Source organism: Tupaia chinensis, unplaced genomic scaffold (assembly GCF_000334495.1).
Source record: "Tupaia chinensis unplaced genomic scaffold, TupChi_1.0 Scaffold000359_1, whole genome shotgun sequence".
NCBI classification, from domain to species: Eukaryota; Metazoa; Chordata; class Mammalia; order Scandentia; family Tupaiidae; genus Tupaia; species Tupaia belangeri.
The window spans coordinates 1383144-1399110 of NW_006159855.1; the positions used below are offsets into that span (position 1 = coordinate 1383144).

The window sequence follows — 15967 nt, forward strand, 5'->3', positions numbered from 1 at the left end:
AAGGGATTGAAGTATGAGCATTCTGCACAGAGGGTACTTTCTCACTTTCCCTCTCTATCTTGCAAGTGCACACGTGTTCTGGAAAACAAAGAAACAAACAAAAAACCAGAATGACTGATTGAGGTTGAGATCTTTGTATGCCTTTTTAGGTTTTTGCCAGAGTATATATACTTGCTGGAGAGAAAGAGAGACAGAGGGAAAGTGAGAAATCACCTTTTGAGGGTACAGCCACGCCACAGTCCCTTCTCCTCCATTCTCCTCTTGGGATTTTGGGCACTCACAGAAATGCGCCCAGCATGATTTTTAAGCTGCTGGGTCAGGGATTCGAACTATGGTGGGCTATGTGGGATCCAGCACCTTAACCACTATGCCACCTGCTGGCCCCAAGGTTAAGATCTTTTAACATATTCTATAAACCATTTGTATTTATTTTACAATAATATGTGTAAAAGGATCTATGAGCCATTTATAAATCTGTCCTAATGCTCCCTCCTTTTATATCATGCAATGGTCATGTCAGTACAGAAATTGTAAAATTTGTCATTTTTTTAAAAGGAAAAATCACCCGAGGCCTGGCAGGTAAGGGAACTGAACACCACAGGGTTGATTGCACTGTGTCCTGGACCCAGAGGCTTGAAAAACATACTGGGTGCATGTGCGTGCCTGCCCAGAATTCTCAAAACAGGAACAAATGGAGAAGGTCTTATGGTGTGACCACACTCTATTAGAGGGCTCTTCTGCCCTCTCTCACTGTCTCCCTCTGGGGAGTGCATACACCTTCTGGCAATGAAGAAAACAAAACAAAGCAACTTCATAATCCCCTGGAGAGCATGTTTTAATGATATGTTTTTAGATTGGCAGCTCTCCACACAATCCTATCCTGAAAGTCTTCTCTCAGGAATGCTCTTGGGTCCATGTGACCAGCAGATGGCACAACAGTTTTGTTGCTGGATTCCTTTGTAGCTGATCGCAGTTCGAGTCCCAGACTCAGTGGCTTAAATCTAGGTGTGCGTGCCCAAAATCCCGAGAGGAGAAGGGATTGCCGTGTGACTATCCCCGCTCCTGGGGGGTGATTTTTCACTTTCTGTCTCTTGGGCGAGCACACATGCCCTATAGCAAAAATCTCTCTCTAAATAATAAATAAACAAATAACCCAGGAGTGCTCTTGGGTCCACCTGTTGTAGAGAGCAAGTGACAGGGTGTGGTCAGGAGGACAGGGGTAGAAAGTTGTTTCTGCATGGAGCCAGTAGGAGCCCAAGCAGAACTGGTCCCTACAGAGAGGCTAGGACAGGATAGGAGAAAGGTCCTGGAGGAATGTGAGTCTGAGGGGCTCTGATGGGGCATTAAGAGATGTCTGCTCCAACGGCATGTCATGGATTTTCTTTCCAAACTAGGCTTACCACATTTGCATATATTGACGCAACGTGATGGATAGGTCTGGTTCTCATTCTGGCATCTTATTTTATGTACGCTTTCCCTCTTCAGTGCTTCCTTTGTTTTGTATCTTTTACTCTGCGGTGTGTGTGTGTGTGTGTGTGTGTGTGTGTGTGTGTGTTTTCTTCAGGCGATTTTGCTGCATTGGTAGCAATTGAGCATGCTATTTCTTCTGGAACCACCAGACTCTGTCAGGACAAGAGGTGTCAGATATGCTAAGATGTGATCTGATGCATAAAACCTAAGGCTTCACACACAGATGCATCCCTTGTTTGTTTTACTGTTCCACATTTGTGCCTTACACAGGAAACCCGATGAATTCTATTCTGCCCAATGTCCATCAAAGCGGGGGTAGGGGAACGATGTGTTTGTAATTACATGCACGGGTTTAGCAAGAACATTCCTGAGAGAACTTTGATTTTGACTGGGGTTAATGAGAATGAAATCCCCCACTTACTATTTCACCTGTCTGATGCTGGAAGAATTTCCTACATTCTAGCTTTTGGTTCTTCACGTTTTATATTTTGTTCCTTCTCTATTACCCACAAAGACTTAGTGTCCCAGCCACTACAGGGCACATGTCAACTATGATGTGACCTCCACTCCTTCATGTCACCCACTCTGTGCTTAGCACAGAAGTATAAGTATAGGGTCTTCTTAGACGAGGATGGCTGGCAATGACTTAAACACACGAATGCGAGACTACAGACCATAGCAATCTACTACACTACACCCAAACTAGATAACCACATCAACCTCCCTTCACTCACATCCCACACCACTGTCACACGACAAGAGGCAAAGAACAATTCTGGGCAAAAGGGGATAATGGGTCTTAACCGATTGACCGATTGAGGCAATCATACCTGTGTTTGTGGTGGTGCTGTGAATACAAGCTAATGTGCTGCCAGTCATATAAGAGTACAGCACACCTTTAGGGACCAGCAGTTAGCATAATGGCTATGTCACTGGACTCCCATGCAGTCAACTGCAGTTTGAGTCCCGGACCCAGTGCCTTTAACTCACACCAGGCGTGTGTGCGTGCATGCCCAGGATCCCAAGAGGAGAATGGAGGAGAATGGATTGCGGCGTGGCCATACCCCCTGTGGGGGTGATTTCTCACTTTCTGTCTCTCTATCTCTCTCTGTCTTTCTGGCGAGCATAAGCGCCCTATAGCAAAAACCTCTGAAAAGAAAAAAAAAAAGTTTAGCATGGACAATACATGATACCTGACAATAAACAGCTAGGTTACTAGTTAACACATTTACCATCCTATCCTTTTTATTATTTTAGAGTGGCCTGCTTCTTTACGGTAAACCATGTTGCATTACCCTAACAGCAGCCTCCTACAGCTTATGACTCTTGATTTCTTCGTTTTTGTCTTGTGCTTGATTTAATTTTGTGTTGTTTTATTCATCATGGCCCCTACACATACAAAAATCCACTACCGGTATTGCCAGTAAGAGGCAAAACCGAGTGACTGAGTGATACCTATGTATGTGTATGTACTCGTGTGTGTGTATACATATGTTTACGTACGTATATACACTGACTAACTGATACAGCCTAGGTATATAGGGCTATACCATCTAGGTTTGTGTGAGTATTTGCTACAATGTTTGCACAAGGACCAAATTGCCTACTGATACAGTTCTCAGAATGACTACCCATTGTTAAACGATGCATGACTGTATTTAAAAATGAATAGTGTTCTTTTTACTACCTGTCAGTTCATTTTACACTGCTATCACAGAATACCACAGACTGGGTCATTTATAATAAACAGAAATGTATTTAACTCACAATTCTGGGGGCTGGTAGGTCCAAGCACATAAAGCCAGAATCTGGTGAAGGCCTTCACACTTCACCATCCCAGGGCAGGAGAAAAAAGAGAAAGTCAGCATGAAAGATGGAAGAAGGAGGCTTAATTTCATCCTTTCACCAGAACCCCACTCCCACAACTAACAGGCTCCCTCAAAAACAGCATTAATCCCTCCACAAGGACTTTGCTAATGACCTAACCACCTCTTAAAGCTCTCACCTCTTTTTTTTTTTTTTTTTTTTTTTTTTTTTGCTCTAGGCTGTGTACCCTCTCTTTGTGGGGAGGCAGGAACCAGGAAGGGTGAGGAAAGCATATGCTGCGGGAGGAGCGGCCGCAGACATAGGACACTGGTTCCATACAAGATTAGTCAATGGTCTAGACCCAAGGCCTGAGGGTTAAGAGAGCTGGGTCCTATATGGCTGACCATGATTCAGGTCCCAGCCCCAGCAACTTGAGGAACACACTTGGCGTGTGTGTGTGTGTGTGTGTGCATGCTCAGTCTCCCAACTGGGTGGAGAGAAGGGGGAAGGGGGTTCGAGCATGATCACACCTCAGTGGGGATGCTTTCTCTCTCTCCCCTTTTCTTTGTCTTTCTGTTTCTTTCTGGTGAGTATATATGCCCCCTGGCAAATTAAAAAAAAAAAAAAAAAAAAACAGCAATCAGTCAAATAATTGAATATGTCAATGACAATGAAAGTTGAGTTTCTCACTGTCCTAGAAGGAAGTTTCAGATATGGAAAGAGGGAAAGGTATGATGTAAACTGTAGTTCTAGATTAGAATTGGAGGTGTCGAGTGAACTCATGGTTTTCCATACAGACAGATATGTTGGGTTGTTGGGAAAGTCATGACGCAGTTTTGCACAGAAAAATAGAAAAAAACATCATGACTTTCCTGACAACTTAACTGAAATAAAAGTAGAGGGGCCAGCAGGTGGCATGGTGGTTAAGGTGCTGGACTCCCACATGGCTGACCAGGGTTTGAGTCCCGGACCTAGTGGCTTGCTCTCTCAATTTTTATCTCTCTCTGGTTGAATTTTTAAAATAATAATGATGATGATAAATAAGATCAAATAAATAATTATTTTTTAAATGTAGATATAAATGTGAATATACATACACACTTATATTCCCTGGGTTAATCCACTGAGGGGACCTAGAAGCAGGGACAGTCTCAAAGCTATGTACGTGTGAAGCAAGCAGACCTGCAAAGGAAGCAAAGAACTACCAGCTGTAGGCTGAACAGCTCCCATGGTCCATATGGAGCTCAGAGATGCCAGCTTCTAGCCAGCCTGAGTAGAAGGAGCTCACTGAACACACAGGATTTTTTTTTTATTTAAAGAATTATTTATTTAACTTTATTCATTCATTTGTTCATTTTTAATTTAACCAGAGAGAGACAGAGGGAGAGAGTGAGGGAGAGAGAAAATGAGAAAGCAAGCCACCTGGTCCAGGACTTGAACCATGGTCGGCCATGTGGGAATGCCCAGCGCCTTAACCACTATGCCACCTGCTGGTCCCTACACAGGATATTCTTTGAAAGGTCATCAAAAACACGTATGCTCATAACTGGAATAAGAATAAATAAGTGAGGCCAGCACATGGTGTGTTGGTTGAGGTGCTGGACCCCCACATGGCCGACTATGGTTCAAGTCCCGGACCTGGTGGCTTGCTTTCTCACTTTCCCTCTCTCTTGTTCTGTATCCCTCTGGTGAGAACACATGCTCTAGAACAAAACATTTTAAAAAGAATTATTAATTAATTTAATTTATTATTATTATTATTATTTTAAAGTTTGCTACAGTCCATGAGTGCTCCCAGAGAGAGAGAAAAAGAGAGAGAGAGAGAGAGGAAAAGTGACAAAGCAATCTGCCAGGTCTGGGACTCTAACTGTGGTAGTCCATGTGGGAATCCAGCACCTTAACCACAGTGTCACCTCCCCCCCCCCCAATAGCAAAATTTAAAAAATAAATAAATAAAATTAAATAAATAATTATTTTTTAAAAGAAGAAGAAATAAACAATCTGAATAAGCTTACAAAAATAGGAGACAGAGGGGCTGACAAATGGCCTGGTGGTTAAGGTGCTGGACTCCCACATGGCCGACTATGGTTCTAGTCCTGGACCTTGTAGCTTGCTAAAAACAAAGCTCCATACATACAGACATGTAAGACTGCATACATTCACATATGTGGCACTATTCTTAGGAGAAGATTTGTATAATAGGTGTATAAATATTTATATTAGAAAAGGAGACGTTTTGGGACCAGCAGATGGTATATGGTTACATCACTGGATACCCACATGGCTGACTGCAATTCGAGTTCTAGACACATTGGCTTGAAACTCATGTAAGGCACATGTCCGTGTGTGCCCAAAATCCTGAGAAGAGACTGTAGAAGAGATTGCAATGTGGCCATCCCTCCTGGGGGATGATTTCCCACTTTCTATCTCTGTCTCTCTGTCAAGTTCATGAGCCATATAGCAAAAATTTCTCTTTTTTAAAAAATAAAGAGGGACCAGCAGTTGGCATAATGGCTATGTCGCTGGACTTCCATGTAGCCGACTGCAGTTCGAGTCCCAGATCCGGTGGCTTCAACTCATGCCGGGCGCGTGTGTGTGTGTGCCCAAGATCCCAAGAGGAGAAGGGAGGAGAAGGGATTGCGACGTGGCCATCACCCCTGGGGGGGGGTGATTTCTCACTTTCTGTCCCTCTTTTTCTCTCTGTCTTTCTGACAAGCACACGTGCCCTGTAACAAAAAATACTCTCCAAAAAAAAAAAAGAAAGAAACATTTCCACCTTAAGTAACTAGAAAAAGAAAGCATATTAAACTCAAAGTAAGTAGAGGGAAGGAAATAAGAGAAAAAAATCAATAAAATAGCAAACGGACAAACATTAGAGAAAAATCAATGAGGCCAAAAGCTGGTTCTCTAAAAAGATCAATAAAATTGATAAAACCTCTAGATAGACTGACTAAGAAAAAGAAAGGAAGATGCAAATTGCCAATACATGTTGATTTAAGTTCGTTCTAATCTTATGTTAAATGTTCACATAATTCTAGAGTCGAATCTACAAAACTGGGTACATGTAGAGAAATATAGCTTTTATCCCATCCCTTCTACCTGTCTCCTTTCTCCCCCATAGATAATCATTTTATTTACTATTGGGTTGTCATAAAAGTCACAATGCCTTTTTGCATAGAAAAACAAAAAAAAAGTCATGACTTTTCCAACAGTCCAATGTTTTAAATTTTTATTTATTCCTCTGCTATTTTTAATTAAGATTTTTAAATTAAATTAAATTTATTATTATTATTATATTCCAGTTTGATCAGAGCGAGCGAACAAGAGGGAAAGCGAGAAAGCAAGCCATTAGGTCCAGGACCCGAACCATGGTTGGCCATGTGGGAGTCCAGTGCCTTAACCGCCATGCCGTCTGCCGGCCCCTCTGTCTGCTATTTTTGTAAGTTTATTTACTGGGCCAGCTCCATAAAGCAGGGTTTAGGTGCTGTGCAGAGGAGGCCTGGTTCTGTATGGCTAACTGGGGTTCAAGTATCAACCCCACTAACTCCATGAGGGGCATACACATATACAGAATCCTGAAGGGATGAAGATTTAGAAGAAAAAAGGATGTGAAATGACCAGGTCCCATCCGGGGCACTTTCTCTCTGTCTTTCTCTCTTGCTCTTCTGTGTGCACCTGCCTTCTAGGAAAAAAAGCCTTTTAAATTTTCTTTCTCTTTTAGCTTTTAGTATAAGGAGCATGCACTTGCCAGAGAGAGGTAGAGAAGGAGAGAGAGAAAGTGAAAAATCATCCCCCAAGGAGGATAGCCACATCACAATCCCTTCTCCTCCATTCTCCTCTTGGTGTTTTAGACATGTATGCACTCATGTCCAGCGTGATTTTCAAGCCACCTGGTCCAGGACTCAAACTATGCAGTCACCCATGTGGGATCCAGTGCCTTAACCTCCATGCCATCTGCTGGTCCTATTTATTTCTTCCATGAATGAGAGAGAGAGAGAGAGAAAGAGAGAGCAAGAGAGAGAGAAAGACAGAGAGAAAGCATCCTTGACAGGGCTGTGACACCGTGATCTACCCAGCTGTAACCAGCCCTGGATCACAGGCTCATGTGTGCCCGGTGTACTCAGGACCCTTCCTATGTAGGCCAGACTCGCAGGGCATTTCATTGCCGCTTCACCAGCTAGCCCTACCCTTCCATTTTCTAGCCTAAGGAAACAGAGCCACACACAGCGGCATGCACATATAATGCCAGCTCATCAGGAGGCTGTGGCAGAGGAAGGATCCTAGAGTTCAAGGCCGGCCGAGGCAACCTGGGGAGACTACATCCAGAAATGAATAGAGAAAAGAAGGAAGAGAGAAAGGGAACGAGGAAAAGAGGGAGGAAATGGCATGGTGGTTAAGGTGCTGGATTCCCACATGGCTGACTACAGTTCAAGTCCTGGGCTTGGTGTTTGAAAATGACTGGTGTGTGTCCCAAGACACTAAAGGAGAAGAGATTGCACCCTGGCCATCCTCACCCCCCGCCCCTGAGGGTGATTTCTCACTTTATCTCTCTCTCTGTGTCTCTTTCTGTCTTTCTCTATCAAGCACATGCACCCTATAACAAAAACTTAAGGGAACCAGCAGTTGGCGTAATGGCTATGTCACTGGACTCCCACGTAGTCGACCGCGGTTCGTGTCCTGGACCCGGTGGCTTAAAACTCACGCCGGGCACATGTGCGTGCGTGCCCAAGATCCCGAGAGGAGAATGGAGGAGGAGAAGGGATTGCGGTGTGACCATCCCCCCTGGGGGGTGATTTCTCGCTTTCTGTCTCTATGTCTCTCTCTGTCTGTCTGGCGAGCGCACGCGCCCTACAGTGAAAATCTCTCCAAAAAAAAACTTTAAAAAAAAAAAAGCATCTAGTTATCCAAACTAGGTTTCTTGGTGTTTTTTGGTTTGTTTGTTTGTTTGTTTGTTTTCTGTTTTTGTTTTTCTTTTTGCCAGAGGTCAAAGTATCCTCCAGAGAGAGACAAAGAGAGAGGGAGAAGGAACAAAACACCTTCCATGGGGAATGGTCACACCGCATTCCCTTCGTCTCCATTTTTCCATCCTATCAGGATTTGGGGCACTTGTGCACACTCACAGACACACACATGCACACCCGGTGTGTTTTTCAAGCCACTGGATCTGGTATTTGAAGCTGTGTGAGATCCAGCTCTCTTAACCCCTAAGCCCTGGGGCTAGTCCTCCAAATGAGGTTTCTGTGCAAAATTTGTCCACTTCATTTATTGAAATCTCATTTTGTATTGTGCAGGTTCTGCCATGCAAACTCCCCTTATAATTCTGCCAGTGTTGTTTGTAGCCCTAACACCATTAAAGGACAGGTGCTTCCTAACTGCAGGATGGGAGCTTTCCAGTCTTTCATCGACAGTGTCTAATTTTGTTACCCTTTTTGCATTTACAATGCAATGAGCCATAAATAAAATATTGATTCAAACTATAGTACGAGGCTCACAAGTGGCATGGTGGTTAGGGTGCTGGACTCCCACATGACTGACCATACTTCGAGTCCCAGACCTGGCTGCTTGCTTTCTATCTCTCTCTGTCTCTCTCTCTCATCAAATTTAAGAACAATAGTAAGTAAGTAAAATTAAATAATTATTTTTTAAAAAGTTTCTTCTTAAAAAAATATAGTTACCTATTTGTATTATCCTGACATAAAATATAATATCAATAACGTGCATAAGGAAATTAAATATTATTCCTGTCCTCAGTAGCTATCTGGTGAATACCTCTTCCCGGCAATAGGTATTTGTAATAACTCCTGGTTCTGCTGGGGTTACATAAACACTTGCACAGCTTGATCCAATTACTTGAATTTATTTTCAATTTGAAGGTGATAATATTCTAATAACTTAACAATTTATACTTGGTAATTTTTGTTGTTGTTGTTTTGTTTTAGTTTTTGCTATCGGGCATGTTTAATTGCCACAGAGAGAGAGAGAGAGAGAAGGAGAGAAATCACCCACCAAGGTGATGCCACATCTCAATCCCTTCTCTTTGGTTCTATTAGGATTTGGGGCACGTATGTAGAAGTGCTTGGTGTGATTTTCAAAGTCCGGGACTAGAACTGCAGAATCAACCATGCGTGCGTGCCCAAGATCCCGAGAGGAGAATGGAGGAGAAGGGATTGCGGTGTGACCATCCCCCCTGGGGGGTGATTTCTCGCTTTCTGTCTCTATGTCTCTCTCTGTCTGTCTGGCGAGCGCACGCGCCCTACAGTGAAAATCTCTCCAAAAAAAAACTTTAAAAAAAAAAAAGCATCTAGTTATCCAAACTAGGTTTCTTGGTGTTTTTTGGTTTGTTTGTTTGTTTGTTTGTTTTCTGTTTTTGTTTTTCTTTTTGCCAGAGGTCAAAGTATCCTCCAGAGAGAGACAAAGAGAGAGGGAGAAGGAACAAAACACCTTCCATGGGGAATGGTCACACCGCATTCCCTTCGTCTCCATTTTTCCATCCTATCAGGATTTGGGGCACTTGTGCACACTCACAGACACACACATGCACACCCGGTGTGTTTTTCAAGCCACTGGATCTGGTATTTGAAGCTGTGTGAGATCCAGCTCTCTTAACCCCTAAGCCCTGGGGCTAGTCCTCCAAATGAGGTTTCTGTGCAAAATTTGTCCACTTCATTTATTGAAATCTCATTTTGTATTGTGCAGGTTCTGCCATGCAAACTCCCCTTATAATTCTGCCAGTGTTGTTTGTAGCCCTAACACCATTAAAGGACAGGTGCTTCCTAACTGCAGGATGGGAGCTTTCCAGTCTTTCATCGACAGTGTCTAATTTTGTTACCCTTTTTGCATTTACAATGCAATGAGCCATAAATAAAATATTGATTCAAACTATAGTACGAGGCTCACAAGTGGCATGGTGGTTAGGGTGCTGGACTCCCACATGACTGACCATACTTCGAGTCCCAGACCTGGCTGCTTGCTTTCTATCTCTCTCTGTCTCTCTCTCTCATCAAATTTAAGAACAATAGTAAGTAAGTAAAATTAAATAATTATTTTTTAAAAAGTTTCTTCTTAAAAAAATATAGTTACCTATTTGTATTATCCTGACATAAAATATAATATCAATAACGTGCATAAGGAAATTAAATATTATTCCTGTCCTCAGTAGCTATCTGGTGAATACCTCTTCCCGGCAATAGGTATTTGTAATAACTCCTGGTTCTGCTGGGGTTACATAAACACTTGCACAGCTTGATCCAATTACTTGAATTTATTTTCAATTTGAAGGTGATAATATTCTAATAACTTAACAATTTATACTTGGTAATTTTTGTTGTTGTTGTTTTGTTTTAGTTTTTGCTATCGGGCATGTTTAATTGCCACAGAGAGAGAGAGAGAGAGAAGGAGAGAAATCACCCACCAAGGTGATGCCACATCTCAATCCCTTCTCTTTGGTTCTATTAGGATTTGGGGCACGTATGTAGAAGTGCTTGGTGTGATTTTCAAAGTCCGGGACTAGAACTGCAGAATCAACCATGTCAGATCCAGCCACCCTAACCACCATGCCACCTGCTGGCCCTATACTTGGTAGACACTTTTGACTACTGCTATTTTTATTTAGCAACATGATAGCAGGCATAGTTACACATGTCTGATTGAGAGGCAGGGACCAGAGAGACCTGGAGAGAATTACCTATCACAATGTGGAGACACCCTGTCAAGAACACCTATCACACACAAAAAAGAAAAGAAAAGAAAAGAAAAAGGAAAAAAAAAGGTACCAGGAGATGGCATAATGGTTATGTCACTGGGCTCCTACGTAGTTACCTGTGGTTCAAGACCTAGTCCTGAGGGCTTAACATTCACACCAGGGGGCCAGCAGGTGGCGTGGTGGTTAAGGCACTGGACTCCCACATGGCCTACATCCAGACCTGGTGGCTTGCTTTCTTTCTCTTTACTGTCTCTCTCTGGTGAGCACACATGCCCTACAGCAAACTTAAATAATGATCATAAATAAAATAAATAATTCATTAACTACATAAAACACACCAAGTGCGTGTGCATGCATGCCCAAAATCCCAAGAGGAGAATGGAGGAGAAGGGATTATGGCTTGGCTATGCCCCCTGGGGGGGGGATTTTTTGCTTTCTGTCTGTCTGTCTCTGTCTCTCCAGTAAGTGCATGCTCCTATAGCAAAAATCTCTCTTAAAAAAAAAAAAGAATACCTATCATAGGTTGGCCCTGTCGCCTGCCAGGAAGGGAGCTGGATCCCACACTTTTGACCACACATTAAAATCGCAGCCTTGGGGACTGGCAAGTAGCGTGGTGGTTAAGGCGCTAGACACTCCCACATGGTCGACCATTGTTCGAGTCCCGGACCTGGTGGCTTGCTTTCTCACTTTCCTCTCTCTATGTCTCTCTGGTCAAAATTAAAATAAACGAATGAATAAATGAAATTGAATAAAATAATTTTAAAAAAATTGCAGCCTCAGCAGCTTGAGAATCATACTAGGAACATGTGTGTGAATACTCAAAATCCTGATAGGATGAAGAAATGGAGGAGAAGGGATTTTAGTGTGACCACACTCAACGGGGGGGTTCCTTTCTTCCTTTCTCTCTGTCTCTGTCTTTCTCTGGGAAGCACACACACCCTCTGACAATTTTAAAAAAGCATAGTTAAATCTTGCATGGGAAAATTATTAGATCAAACCTATAACACATTAATTATTTTACTAGTAATTTATAACATTTTGAGCTTGAGAAAGAGTTTGGATATTTATAATTAGACAAAGATACAGAATTAGAGTTCATGTAGGAATTGTGCTGTGGTCATAAATTCTTTTTTCTCTTCTTTTAAGCTCAAATATTTTGGAACTGATTTATACTGTAGAGGTCTAGATAATTTTCATTGTTAGCAGCATTGTAACACAATACCAGTTATTTTTAAAAAGAAAGGAGTCTTAATATACCCTTAGGGACATATTACGAAGAATACCTATTTGTAGATATAGTTTTATATAAGTAATAAAGGTTGGAATGCAGCAAAACACACACTTTGGAAGAACAGACAAAATTCTCCTCTTGCTTTTTATGTTTTCTAGCTAAATATAGACACATTTTACAAAGTTTAATCTTGGGACCAGCAGTTAGCATAACGGCTATGTCTCTGAACTCCCATGTAGCCAACTGTGGTTCAAGTCCTGGACCTGGTGGCTTAAACTCATGCCGAGCACATGTGTGCATGTGCCCAAGATCCTGAGAGGAGAATGGAGGAGAAGGGATTGCGGTGTGGCCATCCCCCCTGGGGGGTGATTTCTTCCTTTCTATCTCTCTGTCTCTGTCTTTCTGGTGAGCGCACGTGCCCTATAGCAACAACCTCTCTCTAAAAAAAAGTTTAATCTTTATATTTAATTAATTTGTTAAATTACTTATCTTTAATCACAAGCAACGTTCTGTTGACCTCCTTATTCATAATCTTTAGATAAATATATATTTTTAAATTCCTAAAGCATAAGATTGTAAAAAAAAAAAAAAAAGTGAAATGAATATTAAAATATAATGCAGTGCCAGCCTGTGACCTGGTGGTTAAGGGAGCAAAATCACAAATGGCTGACCATGGTTCAAGTCCTGGACTGGGTGGCTTAAAAATCATGCTGGGTGTGTGTGTACATGCATGGCTAATATCCCAACAGGACAGAGAAATAGAAGAGAAGAGATTGCAGTATGACCATTCCCAGTGGAAGTGCTTTCTCCCTCTCCTCTCTCTCTCTCTCTGTGTATTTCTGGTGAGCACTTGCCCTCTGGTAAATTAAAACAAACAAACTATATATACGTATGTATGTATGTATGTAATATATTAACATCACTGTCAATAATAAGTAGAGAAATACTACACTTTATATTTTTACTCTATTTTATTTGTTTATTTTTTAAGAGATTTTTGTTGTAGGGCACATGCACTTGCCAGAGACACAGAGAGAGAGACAAAAAGTGAAAAATTACCCCCACCAGGGGAGATGGCCACGCTGCAACCGCAATCCCTTCTCCTCCATTCTACTCTCAGAATTTTGGACACACACATGCACCTGGTGTGAGTTTTATGCTGCCAGGTCTAGGACTCGAACTGTGGTCGACTACATGGAAGTCCAGGGACATTAAGGCTCTGGACTCCCACATGGTTGACCATGGCTTGAGCTCTGCACACCGTGGCTTGAAAATCACATCAAGCACATGTGCGTGCATGCCCAAAGTCCCAAGAGAAGAATGAAAGAGAAGGGATTGTGGTGTAACCAGCTCCCCTAGAGACTGATTTCTCATATTACCTCTTTCTGTCCCTCTCCAGCAAGTGTACACTCTATGGCAAAAATCTTTTTGGAGAGGTTTTTTTATGTATAGGGTGCGTGCACTCACCAGAGAGACAGAGAGACGAAAAGCGAGAAATCACCTTGGGATGGCCACACCACAATCCCGTCTCCTCCTTTCTCCTCTCAGGATCTTGGGCATGCACACATACGTGCCCGGCATGAGTTTAAGCCACCAGGTCTGGGACTTGAAACGCAGTCAACTACATGGGAGTCCAGCGACATAGCCATTACGCTAACTGCTGGTCCCTCCTCTTCTTTTCCATTTTATTTTTAAAATTCATTTCCAGGGGGCCTATGTCTACCAGAAAGAGCACCTCCCCAAAAGCACACGGCCACACTGCAATCCTTGTCCTCCATTCTCTGTGCCGTCAGGATCTTGGGCACACAAGCACACACGCTCAGCATGTTTTTGAAGCCACAGGGGCTGGGACTTGAACAGCAGTTGGTCGTGTGGGATCTGGCTCCAGATGCACTGTGCTTACCCACTGCTCTACAAGGCCGGCCCACAATTTTTTCTTACTACAATATTGAAAGCTCTCTTCTTGAATCTAGGAAAAATGCCTATGATTACCACTCATGTTCAGTATCAGAGGTCCAAGCACAGAAGGGGAGCAAGAACACAAAATGAAAATCAATTTGTCATTATTCACAGACAATCTTGTGTTTGTTGAGAATCCAGAAAACATGCAGCTGAAGTATTAGCTAGAACACGTAAATGAAGCACGGTTACTGGATATAAGGTCAACATGCAAAACCAATGATTCTTTACGAACCAGAAGCAAAGAACTACAAAATATCAGATCTCCCCCAAATTAATCTATATATTCAATGTAATGCCAATCACTCCTGACAGGTTTTTCTTTCTTTCTTTCTTTCTTTTTTTAATAAAATGTGACAAGCTGATTCTAAATTTTATATGTAACAAAATGAAAAGTACAAAGTAGTCAAGGCAACCAGGAAGAAAAACAAAGTTGGAGCACTGATAATACCAGGTTCCAAGACTTACGATAAATCTATAGGAATAAGACAGGTGATTATTGACATGAAAAAAACAGACTAATGGAACAGAATAAAAAAATCCAGAAAGAGGCATTAGCACGTGGCACGGAGGTTAAAGTGGCTGGATCACACATAGCCAAGTGCATAGTTCAAATCCCAGACCTGGAGGCTTGGAAAACACACTGGATATGCGTGCATGCGTGCCCAAAATCTGAGAGGAGGATGGAGAAGGGACTGTGGCATGGCTATCCTCTACCATGGGTGATTTCTCTCTCTTTCTTGTCTTTCTCTAGTGAGTGTCTGAACCCTATAACAAAACTTAAAAACAAAAACAAAAACAAAAACAAAACAGAAACGCACCAGCAGATAGATGATGACGATAACACTGCAGACCAGTAGGGAGAATATGGTCTTCTCAATAGATGGTGCTGGGTCAATGAGATACCTAAATAAAAGTAAAAGGAAACCTGACTCCTATGTTATATGATGCATGTTATAGAAAATCGAGTAGATTATGGACCTAAATGTGGAATGTGAGACAAAAAAGTATTTAGACACTAGCGATCAAGTAGTAAAAATGTGACTCATCTGGGGGAACAGCGGGTGACGTGGTGGTTAAGGCACTGGACGCTCTAGTCCTTATCTGATGGCTTGCTTTCTTGGTTCCCTCCTCTCTCTCTCTCACTTTCTCTGTGTGTCTCTCTCTGGTCAAATTAAAATAAATGAGTGAATAAATAAAATTAAGTGAATAATTCTTTAAAACAATGTGGCTTGGCTGAATTGGAATGTGCTTTACAGGTAAAATACACAATATATTTAAAAGTAGTTAAGGAAGTGGAACACCATGTGACCAACTGTGGTTCGAATCTCAGCCTGGCAATTTGAAAAATAAACTAGGCACGTCGGTATGCGTGCCCCAAATCCTGGCAGGATAGAGGAATAAAGCAGGATGGACTGTGGCATGACCATACAGAGTACTAGCTCCCTCTCCTTCCTTCTCTCTACCTCTTTCTCTTTTTTCTCTGGCAATAAAATTTTTAAATAGGAAGATGTAGTTCCCCTAAAAAGTAAAATATCTCATTAATAATCGTATTTTTATTATATACTGACATAATAGTTTTGTAATTTGGTTAAATAAAATAGACTATTCAAATTAATTTCACATAAGGCCAGCCAGGTGATGTGGTGGTTAAGAGGGCTGGATCACACATAGCCAACTTCACGGTTCAAGTCCTGGATCTGGCAGTTTGGAAAACACACTGGGTGCATGTGCATACATGGCCAAAAGCCCAAGAGGAGAAAAGATTGCAGTGTGGCCATCCCCCCAGGACAGGTGAT

At 42.1% G+C, this 15967-nt stretch overlaps 1 protein-coding gene across 5 annotated transcripts in view; it reads right to left on the minus strand.

Moving 5' to 3' along the window:
* AP3S2 (adaptor related protein complex 3 subunit sigma 2) overlaps positions 1–15967 on the minus strand; it is a 109864-nt gene that overhangs the window by 68018 nt on the left and 25879 nt on the right. For 4 of the 5 annotated variants that reach the window (XM_027773557.1, XM_027773555.1, XM_027773554.1 and 1 more), the window contains 2 exons: positions 14990–15074; positions 3238–3296 (listed from right to left, as the gene is read on the minus strand). The gene's annotated coding sequence lies outside the window, so the exon portion shown is untranslated. The remainder of the gene's footprint in view (positions 1–3237; positions 3297–14989; positions 15075–15967) is intronic. The other variant, XM_027773556.1, reaches the window with a different exon arrangement.